Raw genomic sequence first — 14,651 nt, forward strand, 5'->3', positions numbered from 1 at the left:
ATGTTTCTATCTCTCTCCTTCTCCTTCCTCACTGAAATCAGTAAAATATATTTTAAAAAATAAAAATAAATAAAATGCTGACAAGGAGAATATAGCAAATCCAAGCAAGAGATAATATGGGTATAAACTATGGAGTGGTGATGGGATAAATGGAAAGAACTTTTTTGACAGATATTTAAGAAATTAGTGGCCCACTGCATGAATTCATGCACACTGAAAGGAAATTAATTGGAAGAAATATTTTAATGTTGCTATTTGCCCTTTCTCTATAATAGAAGTGTCAACCAAATTCATGATAGACAATGACAGATTGAAACACATGCATGTGATTGGCACCAGCCAGAGCCTTTTATTTTTGTGCATGCATGAGTCAACTTAACCTCTTATATATAGAGAATAAAGTTGCTTAATTATACCTGCTTTTTGATTTAGCTAAACTTTTTTTCAGCCCAGTGAAACACCCCACCTTCTCTTTCAGGTAATTGTGAGCAACACAGCAATAAATATCAACATGAAGCAGATTACTATTGTAAATCATGCAGGGAGAACAAAGGGTAAAATATTTAACTGCAGCAGTGTTTGACTATATTCTGTGCAGTGAGAAAACCTGAAATCATTTTCAAAGTCCACCATTTCTTACTTCTTTTCAGTCAGGTCAAGTTTTTAACTTTCTAAATCTCCATTTTCTAGCTAATGAACATAAAATAGGATTCTACTGAATCTCCTATCTATCTACTCCAGGACTTCAGTGAGGATCAAATGAGATGAGGCATGAAAAAAATGCTTCACAGACAATTGTTTAGTGTAAAATGTTTGCACCTGGCTCTAAAGCAAGTCATGTTCCTGGGCTGAAGAAACTGCAAGGAGGCTAGTCACTAGGGAGAGGAAGCAGGGAGTTTCTATGTGACATCATTACCTGGTGCCCACAGTGACCATTTATAAGCTTGGCTTGGCTGGGCTATTGGTCACATTTTGCTCCATGGGATCTTGGCAGTGTTAGCTACAATTTACAATAGTAGGATGTCACTCTGGGGTGGTGGAAAGTCCCTTGGGGGAAGCCAACTGTTGCTTTGTTGGTGCCAGGTACATGGTGCTGTTTCTTTGTAAATGGCCATTGCATGTTATGGCACCTCATGTGTTGAGTGTCTGCTCTCTGGTGGTCAGTGCATGTCATAGTGACTAGTCAGACAGTTGGAGGGACACTTAGCATATTAACCCCTTATTTATATACTAGGCACCTGTTGCAGGAATATTCCTACAAGACTTCCTGCAGGCTTCCCTCCCGCCACCCCCACCTCTCCCACTGAGGTGGGCAGGGTGGGGCGTACCCTGCCCATCCCGCCCCACTGTACCCGCCCCCACCTCCACCACCATCTCAGCAGCTGTGTGCTCTGCCACCACAGCAAAACGCCTCACCCCACAAGCCAGACCTGCTGTGCCCGCTGCTGCTGTTACCTCCATGGCTGCACCCAGTGCTGCTGCCTCTGGGGCTGCTCTAGCCGCTGCTGTGCACCTTGCTCCGCCCCACCCTTGCACGTGCTGCCACTGCTTTCCCTCCAGCAGCCGCAGCTACCTTGCTTTCCACTTTCCCTTCCTCTTCCTTCCATCCTGTCTTCAGTCTTCACTCCTCCCTCCCTCTGCATATGCAAATTAACCGCCATATTTGTTTTGTTGATTTGCATAGTCACTCTGATTGATTGGTGGGTGTGGCTGGTGGGCATGTCTTGTGTAGCCGAGTGATGGTTAATTTGCATATTATTCTATTATTAGGTTAGATATAAACTAAAGATTGCTTGTAAATCATCATAATTTCATTGAATCTAAATTATCTCCCACACTGAAAAGAAGACTTTAAGTAAAATAATCTAGGTGAAAATAAAGGGGACAATTTATTAAGTGGAATGTATTGAGATTCAAGTGGAAATATCCAATAAAATTTAGAAGCATTGTCTGAAATTCATTAAAGCAATCTGGGTTGTAAGGATCTAGGTGTCAAATACAGGCAGCAGAAGACAAGTTAAGTAGATCTCATCAAGCAGTAGAAAATAAAGTCAGTAATCAAAATGCAGGAATTCTAATACTATCCATAACATCCACATTGCCAAACTCAGTCCTTATCTTGTCAGCTTGTCAGTTGAAATCATTTCCATCCCCTTCCTTGAATTTTTTTTCTTCAAATCACTTTTGTGGCACACTCTGTCTTTTTCCCCTTTTTTCACACATTCAGTCTATTTTGTTAGATCTCCCTCCTCTTACTGGAACTGAATAGCTAAAGGCTCAGTGCTCTGACCTCTAGTAAAGCTCTTTGTTCTCTCTATTTATACCATAATCCATGCTCTCTCAGTTTGTTTTCCATGGAGTGATATTTTAAATGAAAAGCCAGATGATATTATTCTTGTGTTTAAAAATCTCTTATGGCTTCCAACTCATTCATAAAATTCAAGTTTTTACAATGTCCTATGAAGTTCTTCCTGCTTTTCCTTGAGATAACTTTTTAGTCTCATCTTCATTATCTTTCCCTCACTCACTGTCTTCAGCCATATTGAAGTTTGTTGTTGTTTTTCTTCCAAGCACATGATCCACACTCTCTAGGGCCTGAGTACTTACTGTTTGCTCTGCCTAGAATATGATTCCTCCAGAAAGTCAAAGGCTAATTTGGAGCCTTAGATTTCTCGTTAGATGTCCCTGCATATTATATCTTAAATAAATTGCATATGCCACCAGTCATTAATTATTCACTTTACTTCATTTTTCAATAAAATTATAACTCAGGAAAAAATATATCCTGTTTCAGCCCAGAATATGAGCAACACAGAGCAGGAAATATTTTTGTTCTGTTCTCTGAAGAATCTCAACTATCTACAATAGCTAACACCTATAGGTACATAACTGATATTTCCTGCATGACTAAATAAACACAATAAAGATCTATACATAATAAGAAGAATCTTCAATGTTGACTGAAAAGGAACAACTCAAAATAACATGAGATATCTATCAGAGCTCATAGTTGAACAACAAGAAAAAAAAAAAACACATCATTTTAACTTGCTTAGGCAGGAATGGAGCTTATTTAATGCTATCTGGTAGCTCAATGGATCTCTGGGAAGGTTAGAGAGTTAAGCTCAGAGTCAGGGCGTGAATGATACAACATACCATAATGATCCTCCACTGCAAACTCCCCCGTCACAGCTAGGCACAAACATCCCAGTGGGCACTGCTTGAATTGGGAATTAGATGCTAGAATCTCAGCATTGTCGCTCACAAAACCTTACATACAAATTAGATTCTATGTGGTGCCCTTTTTATCAAACTGCCGGCGCTGAATCTAAATCATGTTCAAACACACCTAATTGATAAAACCTAGGTCACAAAAGCCATGTCATTGTGAAAAAGAATAAAATCTATACCTTCTATACTAAAACGACAAGCTGTATATGATAGGAAATTGGCAAGATATAATCAGGGCATTCAAACAATGCTTAGAAGCCCCTAAAAGGAAGAATAACAATAGTGGAAATGAAAAGTGTGGGCATTATTTTAAGAAAAAGCTTTCTATTAAAGGCAAACATTAAGGAAAGCATTTCATTCTTTCAAACAATATTTACTGACTACCTCCTATCAAGAGAGATCTGGTACCTACTCTATGGGAGCTGGCAACCTGGTAGGAAAGATAACAAGCAATTTCCAAGGAGGTATAAATACTTTGCCGAGCTAAGTACATGGTGTTGGGGGATCATCTAATCAAGTCTGCTGGGAGAGGGAAGACATTTTAGAAAAAAATAATATTTATGTGGATAACTGAAAAGTAAATGTATTTAAGTTAAGTAAATAGGCAGGAAAGGAAAAAAAAAAAGATTTGAAGAAGAAACAGTGATGAGATTTAGTTATAGGTTTTGGGTACCATGAATAGTCCAAGTAAGTCCCGACAATGAGAATAAGCATGGAAAGTTTGAGTAAATAATAATATTTCATTAGGTCTGCAAGGGATGCTTTTATTTTTACAGCTAAAATGGGTTTGATGACTTTTTATATAAACTTGCTAGGAAATAATCCAGATAAAACAATCCAATATTTTATAAACTCATTAGATATAGTATTAACTAAATGGAAGATAATTTATTAAAAGCTTGAATGATAAAGAAAATGTCATGAGACAGAGGGTCAGACTGATTGTAATGATTTTTGTTAATAGGAAAAATCTAGGGTATTAATATAAGAAAATTTAGGAAATAATTATGAATACAAAATTTTCATTAAAGAAAAAGGAAATGTTAGCCAAAAAAAAAAAAAAAATTAACTTCAGATGGAAAGGAAGATGGCTTCTCACTGAGATAATGAAGATGAAATACTTTGATGAAAACCTTTGAAAACACAATCTAATACTAAATGAAGCTATAGAAGTCATATCCACATAACACACCATTTTTCATACAAAATTTATTTTCTGTTTTATATATAAGATGTAGTTCCTATTTATCTCCTATTTATAGTCAAGCAGTGGTATTCAGAGTTTCCCAAAGAGCAGTGATCTTGAAGCATATTGGAAACAACCTGGGAATTTGTTAAAAATACAAACTTTCTAAAAAAAAAAGTTTAAATATCATGGCCTTAAGTGTATAGCAAACCACTAACTCTTACTTTAAGTGGATTCTTCAACAAATTTTACATATAAGCTATTCATATAAATTAATTAGGAATTAAAAGGATTATGACCATCTCATTTTAAAAATTGCACTGTGTCATAGACAGAAGGTCCATAGCCATATAGACACCCCAGTGTATGCTCTCATGCCAAAAGGCTTTCCCTATAATAGGATGATATTGTCTCTTGTTATTTTACAAGGGTACTTTTGGTTATTTTTCTAAAATATGTACCCTTCATAGAATATTTGTGGTATTGAGACTCTACAGTGATTTGTTTGTTTAAGCCTTAATTTTCCTCCATCCTCTAATTTTCTTAAATGCAGTTAAAACCTCACATGTCTCATATTGATGTATGATGGCGTATAACTCTCCTGAGGGTATATTTTAGATTTTTGTTTCCCCCACCACCACCACCACCAAATTAGTAGCAAACTGGAATACACTAGATATCAATAGAATGGATGGACTAAATTTACCCTGCGGCAGTAGCCTCAATTCCCCCCAAATTATGTCCACTTCTAACTGATATCATTCATTAATTGATTTTTTAAATCACCTTTCTAATGAGGAACTGTGTATTCTAAGCCCAGGATACACAAGAAAGAGGAAGCAAAGAGGAATAAGACATCTAGCCAGTACTTAAGAACCCTATGTATTTGAATCTTTAGAAGAGAATTAATAACTTAAAATTAAGAATTTTCAAATAACAGCACATTCAAAACCAGGGGAGAGAATTATGGATTTGTTTATTTTCTTAGTATTTAAGCAATTCTTCTCATTGAGCAATACAACACATTATAATAGCAATTCACTTCATTAGTACTACCAGAATTTGGAAGCATAATCATTTTTGTTTAAACATATCTGAATTGAAAAGTACATTTTTCTAAAATTAACTACATTTAGTTAACTGAATTTTGTTCTAAGAAACAATGACTTAAAAACTGCCTAGGCAAATGATTTTTTAAAAAAATGTATTATTGCCCTAGCGGCTAGCCCATTTGACTCAGTGGATAGAGTGTTGGCCTGTGAAGTGAAGGGTCCTGGATTTAATTCTGGTCAAGTGCACATACCTGGGTTGTAGGCTCAATCCCTAATGTGCGGTGTGCAGGAGGCAGCCAATCAATGATTCTCTCTTAGCATTGATGTTTCTATCTCTCTCCCCATCTCCCTTCCCTTCTGAAATTAATAAAAATACATTTTTAAAAATATGTATTATTTTGTATTATGTTTGAGTATCTTATTAAATATCATTTTATATAAAATCACCAATTATGTGTATGGAAGGATAATAAGCAACTTGAAAAAAATTGTTTTATTAATGCATTTTCACTGATAATAAAGATCATGCATGTGTTTATTATTAGTAGTAGTAGTACTAGTAATAGTAGTAGTAGGATACTTATGGGACTTCTGTCATCTTTTTCTGATGATTTTTATTTTTTCACTTGTCTAATATAATAAAATAAATACTTATATCTAAAGTATTTATTAATATTATTAATATTTAAAACCTTTCTCAAAATACCAAGATAACTATAAATTACATAGCAAGTAATTTATTCTCTCATTGTCTTCTATCAAAACTGTAGAAAAATATTAATTATTAATACAAATGATGTTAGTTAAATAACTCATAAGACACATCAATTTGAGTGGATTTAATTCTGGTCAAGGGCACATACCTGGGTTGTAGGCTCAATTCCTAATGTGCGGTGCCCTTGACCAGGAATTTTATCATTTGTGATTTTATAGGTAAATGAATTCAGCTATGTATAGAGTATTATTCATTACCAGGAATTTTATCAGTTGTGATTTTATAGGTAAATGAATCTAGTCTTTTAATAAATACTTTGTTCTTGGAGAATATGCTCATTTTCTGTTCCTGTTGTTCTTAGGACTGATTGACAGCTTCCTAGCATACTCTCATCTGGCTTAAACTATGTAAATCAGTCAATAGTAATACATATTTTTTTTAAAATATGTAGTACCTGAAAATGAATATGTAATTTAGTATTATGATATTGAGAGAAATCTAATGTAGTACTAATTTATAAATAATTATAAAACAAAATATAAATAAATGCACATTGCAGAGCTTGATATCAATGGAAATAATGTACATGCAACTATTGTCATTAATAAAAATTACCTTGGATATCTGCTTGCATTATAACTATAGAAGTGAATAGGATATAGCTGTACATTAAATTTATATAAAATACTTTCTATAGGATATTGAAATTAAAATATTTTAATAAAATTTATATATTTAAAGCAGATTTTTATGATCAAGACAGATAAAGTCAAACTTTCAAAATGTTTCACATAGTTAAGTAAGCAGACTCAATATTTTTAATTTTTTTTAGAGTGTGTTTTTATTGATTTTAGAGAGAAAGGAAGAGATAAACATTGATCAGCTACCTAACCTGGACATGTTCCCTGACTGGGAATCAAACTGGAGACCTTCTGGTACATGAGAGAACATTCAATCAACTGAGCGACACTAGCCAGTGCCAGATTCAGCATCCTATATAATAAAGACGTAATATGCAAATGGTTGTTACACAGTGAAGCGTAACAACTGACCGAATAATGACCAATCATGACTTATAGGAGAGTGACCCAGTGAGCTACAAGTGAGTGGCAGAGAGCTACAGGAGGGGGCAGGGCAATAAGCTATGAGGTGGGGGAGGGAGGCTGGAGGGAGCTACTGGAGGGCAGGGCAGCAGGCTGAGGGCTACTGGAGGGTGGCAGTGAGCTACTGGAGAGCTACCGGCGCACAGATTCACCCCCAGGGCTACTAGTTTTAAATAAAACTATAAACAAAGTTAATGTGCACTGTGTAGTTCTGTCCAGAAAGGGAAAATAAAGAGTACATTCATCTCTCTCTCTCTCTCTCTCTCTCTCTTGCTCTCTCTTTTTTTTTTTTCTAAATATACTTTATTGATTTTTTACAGAGAGGAAGAGAGAGGGACAGAGAGTTAGAAACATCGATGAGAGGGAATCATCTATCAGCTGCCTCTTGCACATCCCCTACTGGGGATGTGCCCACAACCAATGTACATGCCCTTGACTGGAATCGAACCCGGGACCTTTCAGTCCACTGGCCAATGCTCTATCCACTGAGCCAAACCAGTTTTGGCTTGCTCTCTCTTATGTACATATGAATGTATATATACTGATTCAGGTGTCTTGGAAATAACTGTTTGCTAATTTTACAGGTCAGTAAACTTAAAAATATTGGATTTTCCCCATCACCACTTATCCCTTCTATCCCCTCTTCCACTTCCACTCACACCCTCCACCACTACCCCAGCAATCACAACACTGTTGTCCATGTCCCTGAGTTCTCCTTTTTTTTTCCTTTTTTTTTTTTTTCTTCTTCTTTATTCAATCCCTCCCCCACCACCCTCCCACACAACCAGAGTTGCCTGCCTGGTCTCCATGAGTCTGCCTCTATTTTCTTGGTACTTCAATATTTTCATTAAATTCCATAGATGACTGAAATCATATTACACTTGTCTTTCTAGTTAAAAGCTTGTAAGTTTTGTCTCATACATCGCTGTGCTCTGTATGCTTTCCAATGCTTGCTTATGTCTTATATCAAGATCTTCCTAACAGTCTTCACCTTTCATCTTTAAAGAGCAAAAAGCCATTTCTAGTAAACCTATAGAACATCAAAACTTTGTTTCTACGGTTTGAATGGAACTGTTGACTCTTCTTAGCATTCATTTTAGCTGTATGGAGTAAGCAACTATTCAACAGAGGAAGAGGACAATAAGAGAAGAATGTAAGTGTCTGGCTTCAGAAAACATTGATCTTTGTAGCAATGCTGGTGACATTTTACAGTGTATTCCACAGGGCTCTCAGTCACCAAGAGGAAATGGAGTGCAAAACCAGGGCACTTTGCAGAAACTACCTCTCCCCAGTAGACACTATTTTTAATAATCTATATATAGGTAGTTTCATTTTTTCTTTCTCTTCCTATTAATTTCCACCTTTATCTGGGCCTGAATTCCAACATTTTATCATGGCCTTCCTCTACAATTAACTCTTGCCACAGCCACGGTACCTGAGACATATAATACTTTTATCTCCTTTAGTAATGTTTCCTATGATGCCACTAGCACATCACTGAGAGGGTAAAGAACATTATTCCAGTGTGATAAGTGGGAAATAAAGTTGAAAATATTATATATTGGCTTCAGTTGGTAGATAAAACTCAAAATCTCAGGTGTTTATTACCAATCAGTAAAATTCAGTAGGTCAATAAAACCTAATTTAAATTTTTTCCCCCACCATTTTAAACAATCTCAAACTTCACATCTGGCATGTTGGGATAGAGGTCTTTGATGTATTTGCCTCACTCCATGAAACTCCAGCTGTCTGCTTTGAATGGAATACAGAATATATCTTGAGGAAGGAAACGGCTTCTGAACATCGAGTCAAAGGCTTTTTTCACTACCCACCAGTGTTAGCTCTACTTTATTTAAAATACTCTCCTGGTGGGAAAATTCTGAAAAGTAAAAATGAATAAAAAAAACCACCTTAAGATTATGTTCCCCCACTTTATGAAACATCTAATAAAGGTGACTGCAGAGTGTAGGAGAGAAAATCCTGAGTCATTCTAACAGTGCAGTAGTGCTTGTTAACATTACTCTTTTAAAGAATTGCCTTCTAGTCTATTTAGTTAAATGGTATGGGAGGGCATTATTAAACCTTTGTCATGGTAACAGACACACAAAAGAAAGAAGATATATTTTATACCAATATCGACCATTAAAATCAACATCAGCTTTCACATTGAGAAACAAAAAGGGGAACTACAATTACCACATACTGTGCTCTTCTTTAGGGGTAGGCTGGTTAGTCATCCAGGTTTTACTTTAATCTCTCTGTCCTTTCTTACTAACCCTCTGGTTGCAGGTGAAGAGATGTAGGATCTACAGGAATAAGAGAGTTCTATTCTAGAAGTGCATATAATCATATGGGGGGGTGGAGTACATGAAGGGTAATTGGTGCACATCTTGGCCAACTTTATGCTTTATGACCTTGGACTAATACATTATAAGGGCCCTCAAAGATGTTATGGATATTATTTAGGGAAGCCAATCGTGGGCAGGGATGACACATCTGTATATTTGTCTATGTTCTTTGCAGTATAAATGGAAAATGGTGGTATTATATAATAATTGGCTACACCTAACAATAGTCTTGCTATTATTCATTTGGAAAATAGAAGAATTTCTCAGAACTCTGAGACACGTGTAAGTAGGGTTAATAATGGGGGTGAGACTTGAAATTAAATTACCCACAGCATATTTTACATGCTTTAAGAAAACTAGATCATTTTCCTTTTTAATAAAGATTTTATTATACTTAAGTCTTCTCTTAACAACGTGAATAGATTCTTAAAAAACCCAACTTTAAGCAAATGACATACAATGCAACCAATTTTACTCAAGGATGTTGATATAAGGAAGAGTTAAGTTCTTACTGCATATTTTTGGTCACAAAACTATCAACACAATTCTAATTAAAGACCCAAACCATTTCAAATACTAAACATTGACATTAATGTGAGCTATACAGACATTTAAGAAATCTATACTAATAAAAGAGTAATATGCTAATTAGACCAGAAGGCCTCCTTTGCAGCTCACATGACCAAGGTCTGACCAATGACTACAACGTGAACAAAAGCAAGTGTGTTCCTTGCAGGAGTTTCCGCATGCCTCTCCTTCTCCTCTTCCTATTTGATGTAATGGTTGAATTACAACAGCCATCCCTGACTGTGAAGTGATATTGAACACAGAAGCTACAAATGGTGAAACAACTAGGTTTCTGACAACATGGGACATCATACGAGGGTTGAGCTGGCCTCTCTGGACTTGAACATGAAAGAAAAATTATCTTCCATCCTGTTTAACCACTCCACTTTTGGAATTTTCTATAACTCACAGCTGGACTTAATTCTACTAGATCCATGCTTTCAAAGCTCTGGAGCCATTGACTCTGGATTCTTGGATTTACCACACTATACTATTGTACAAAGAATCATCATTTGCATCTTCTTTTCAAATTGAATAGTAAGAAATATGAATACTGGGACTGTGTCTTAGCCATTTCCATTTTCTCCTGTCCCATGAAGCAGGAGGCCTCAGACACAACACAAAGCAAGTCTGACGATTGAGTTGAATTCTTTGTACTATACTCCACATGACTTCCTAATGTGTATGTACTCAGCAGGCCACAAACCTCCCTGACATGGTGCACCAAGGAAAACTGATCTTCACCCCATCCAGGCAGAGTGCACCCCCCCTCCCAGGAGGAACAAGCGCTGATCAGGATGTCTGAGTCCTCAGGTTTCTCCCCTGGGCCTGGGCGGAGCAGTTGCTGAGTTTGAATATCCAGTAGTTCTTTGCTGACAAAGAAGTTTCATGGCAAAAGACCACCAATTCTCAGGCTGAAAAAGGTGATATAGGCACCTCTGAAGAGGTCCTTGGGCCTTGGCAGGCTGGGTTGTGAGTGGTCCAAGCAGCTTCTCAAGCAGTGATTCCTGGTCCAAACACAGAGAGTTGTTTGCAATTCTATAGGAGGAATTTGAACTCTGAGGAAAGTTATCCTCTGAGACAAAGGCCATTGTTGAAAGAGAGAGAGATAAACAGAGATAGGGCAGGTGATCAGAAGCTAACTCTGGGTGACCAGTGGCTCAATGATTGAGCGTGGACCTGTGAACCAGGAGGTCACAATCAATTCCTGGTCAGGGCACATGCCCAGGTTATAGATTTGATAGCCTGTGGGAAGAGATTATTTTTCATTATTGATGTTTCTACCTCTCTCCCATGTTCTCTGAAATCAATCCTACCTAATAAAAGAGTAATATGCAAATTAACCATCACTCCGCTACACCCACAAGCCACTACCCACCAGCCACACCCACCAGCCAATCAGAACATGTATGCAAATAAACCCAACCAAGATTGCTACAGCCACAGAGAGTAGGAGGAAGCTTGGGTTTCCCAGGCAATGGAGGAAGCCAAGCTTTCTGCCTGCCCCAGCCAGCTTAAGCCTCCACTCAAGGCTACAAAGTTTAAATTATAGAAAGTAAATAAATTTCAGATAGGGTTGCCAGGGGTCATGGCTGGTCTGAAAACCACCACAGGTCCCTTGCCCAGGACACACCCCACGCCCAAAGGGAACCCCCACCCTGATCTAGGATACCTTTTAGGACAAACCAGCCAGCCCCCACCAGGCCTCTATCCTATCTAATAAAAGAGTAATATTTAAATTGAATGTCACTCCAATACACAAGATGGCTACCCCCATGTGGTCAAAGAAGGCTGCCCCCATGTGGATACAAGATGGCTGCCACAAGATGGCCAGCAAGGGAGGGTGGTTGGGAGGGCAGTTGGGGGAACCAGGCCTGCAGGGAAGGGCAGTTAAGGATGACCAGGTTGGCAGGAGAGGGAAATTAGGAGGTGATCAGGCTGGCAGGCAGAAGCAGTTAGGGGCAATTAGGGAGGCAGGCAGGTGAGCAGTTGGGAGCCAGCAGTCCTAGATTATGAGAGGGATGTCTGACTGCCCATTTAGGATCTGGCCTACATATTAGAGGCCCCATACACGAAATTTGTGCACTATGGGTGTGTGTCCCACAGCCAAGCCTGAAACCTCTCTAATCTGGGTCTCCTAGAGGGATGTCTGACTGCTCATTTAGTTATATACATATTAGAGGCCCCATGCATGTAATTTGTGCAAGAGTAGGACTTGCTGCAGGCATTGGCTTTCCTCTGGCACCTGGGTCCCAGGCTTCCTTTGCAGCCCCAGCTTCATCCAGAAGGTTGTCTACAAGGTCATCTGGAAGGATGTCTTGACTAATTAGCATATTACACATCTATACTAATAAAAGAGAAAAAATGCTAATTGATTGTACCTTCACTATGACCACAGCCAATCAGGAGTGATATACAAATTAAGCCAATAAAGATGGAGGGTAAATTTGCATATGCAGGAGGAGCGGGCTGTGATGCTGCTGCAGGGTCCAGTCCACCATGAGAGACCGGGCAGACCAGACGGGCAATGCCTGACCACGCCTGGAATGCCCAGGCCACCATCAGGGATGGGTAAGCCATGTGGGAAATGCCTGCCTCCACCTGTGGGGTCCAGCCTGCCAATGGCTCAGGCCGGGCAGACAGCACCTATCACCACTTTCAGGGTCCAAGCTGCCATCAGGAACCGGGCAGGTCCGGTGGGCAGCACCTGACAGCCACCCGTGGGGTCCAGGCTCCATCAGTAACCGGCATGTCTGGCAGGCAAAGCCTGTCGCCACCTGTGGGGTCCAGGTGGCCATTGGGGACCGAGAAGGCTTGGCAGGCAGTGCCTGACACCACCCGCGGGGTCCAGGCCACCATCGGTAACTATCATGCCTGGTGGACCGCACCGACGCTGCCCGTGGGGGGTCCAGGAAGCCATTGGTGTCAGGAAGGCATGGCGGGCAGAGCCTGTTATCTTTGGGGTCCAGGCAGCCATCTGGGTCCAGGCAGGCCAGGTGGGGTGAGCCTGACACTGACTGCTGGGTGGAGGCTGCCATCGAGGACCCAGGTAGGCGGGGATAGCCAGGGTCTCTGGGATCACTGTCTGCCCCAGGCTGCATGTGGACACTGGTGGAGCAGGACGAGCTTGAACATTTTAATGAAAATGGGATGCCTGTGCCCCAGCCCACCTCACCCTGTCCCTGCCGAGGAGAGGGCATTGGGCAGTTAGCAGGCACCAGGGCTTGGAAGGGACTGGGAGCAACCCGCAGGCATGCTACCAGGAAGAGGTGCTGAACCATGATGACACAGAGGGCTGGCTGATAGAAGCGCGCAAAAATGCAGATGAGGCGGCTCTTGCTGGTGTTGAGCTTGAAAAGTGCATCGACACCCTGATGGACTAATTCGCCTTTCTGAAGAAGGTACATGAAGAGGAGATCGCCAGGCTGCGGGTGCAGATCCAGTAGCTCAGATCTTCATGGAGATGGACATGTTCTCCAAGTCCGATCTCTCTGCAGCACTCAAGGACATCGGCACCCAGTAGGAGGAGCTGGCTGCCAAGGACATGCAGAATGCAGAAGAATGGTACAAGAGCTGCTCACCATGCTGACCAAGAGCCCTGCCAAGAACACCTATGGGGTGCACGCCGCCAAGGACAAGGTGTCTAAAAGCCACCGCCTGCTCAAGGCCAAGACCCTGGGGATGAAAGCATGCTGGGGAATGAACTAAGCTCTGGGAAAGCAGCTGCAAGAGCTGGAGGATAAGCAGAACTCCAATGTTAGTGCTATGTAGGACACAATCAACAAATTAGAAAATGATTTGAGAACTATAGAGAGTGAAATGCTACGATATTTAAAAGAATACCTCACATTGAGGAGGTCCTAGTATTTAGACATTGACATTGCAGCTTATAGGAAACTCTTGGAAGGTGAGGAGATCCGGCTCAGTTTTACCAGCATGGGAAGCATAGCCAGTGGCTACACTCAGAGTTTCCAGATCTTTGGTAGATCTGCCTAAAGTGGTTTATAGAATAGCTCCTACTTGATGTCCGCTCACTCCTTCCCTTCTTAATACCCCAGCAATGTCCAGGAGGAGCAGATCAAGGTGTAGGAGACCATTAGGAAGCTAAGGATGAACCCCCCTCTGAAGGAGAAGCTGAAGAGGATGAGAAGGAGAAGGAAGTGGCTGATGAAGAGGAAGGAGAGGAAGAGGAAGAAGGTGCTAAGGAAGAATTTGAGGATGCAAAGGAGGAAGAAGAAGGAGATGAAGGTGAAGGAGAGATGTCCGAAAAGCTGAGGATGAGAAGAAAGATGAAGGTGCTGGGGAGTAGCAAGCAACCAAGAAAAGATTGAGCACTCCTTTCCATAATTATTTCAGGAATAATCCTCCTGAAACCAAGTCAACCCCATCACCAACCAAGCAGTTTAGTTCCCAATACTATATGACTTAAGAAGTCAATATATATAACAT

General features: G+C 39.8%; 1 pseudogene across 1 annotated transcript in view; it reads right to left on the minus strand.

Annotated features, from left to right (window-relative positions):
- Window positions 1-13,609, minus strand: part of LOC311619644 (phosphoglycerate kinase 1-like) — a 150,374-nt pseudogene extending 136,765 nt beyond the window's left edge. The window contains exon 1 of the transcript in view: window positions 12,849-13,609. The product of the transcript in view is annotated as a phosphoglycerate kinase 1-like (transcript). The remainder of the gene's footprint in view (window positions 1-12,848) is intronic.
- Between the last annotated feature and the right edge of the window lie 1,042 nt (window positions 13,610-14,651).

This window comes from Pipistrellus hanaki, assembly GCF_964339955.1.
Source record: "Pipistrellus hanaki genome assembly, chromosome: 3".
NCBI classification, from domain to species: Eukaryota; Metazoa; Chordata; class Mammalia; order Chiroptera; family Vespertilionidae; genus Pipistrellus; species Pipistrellus hanaki.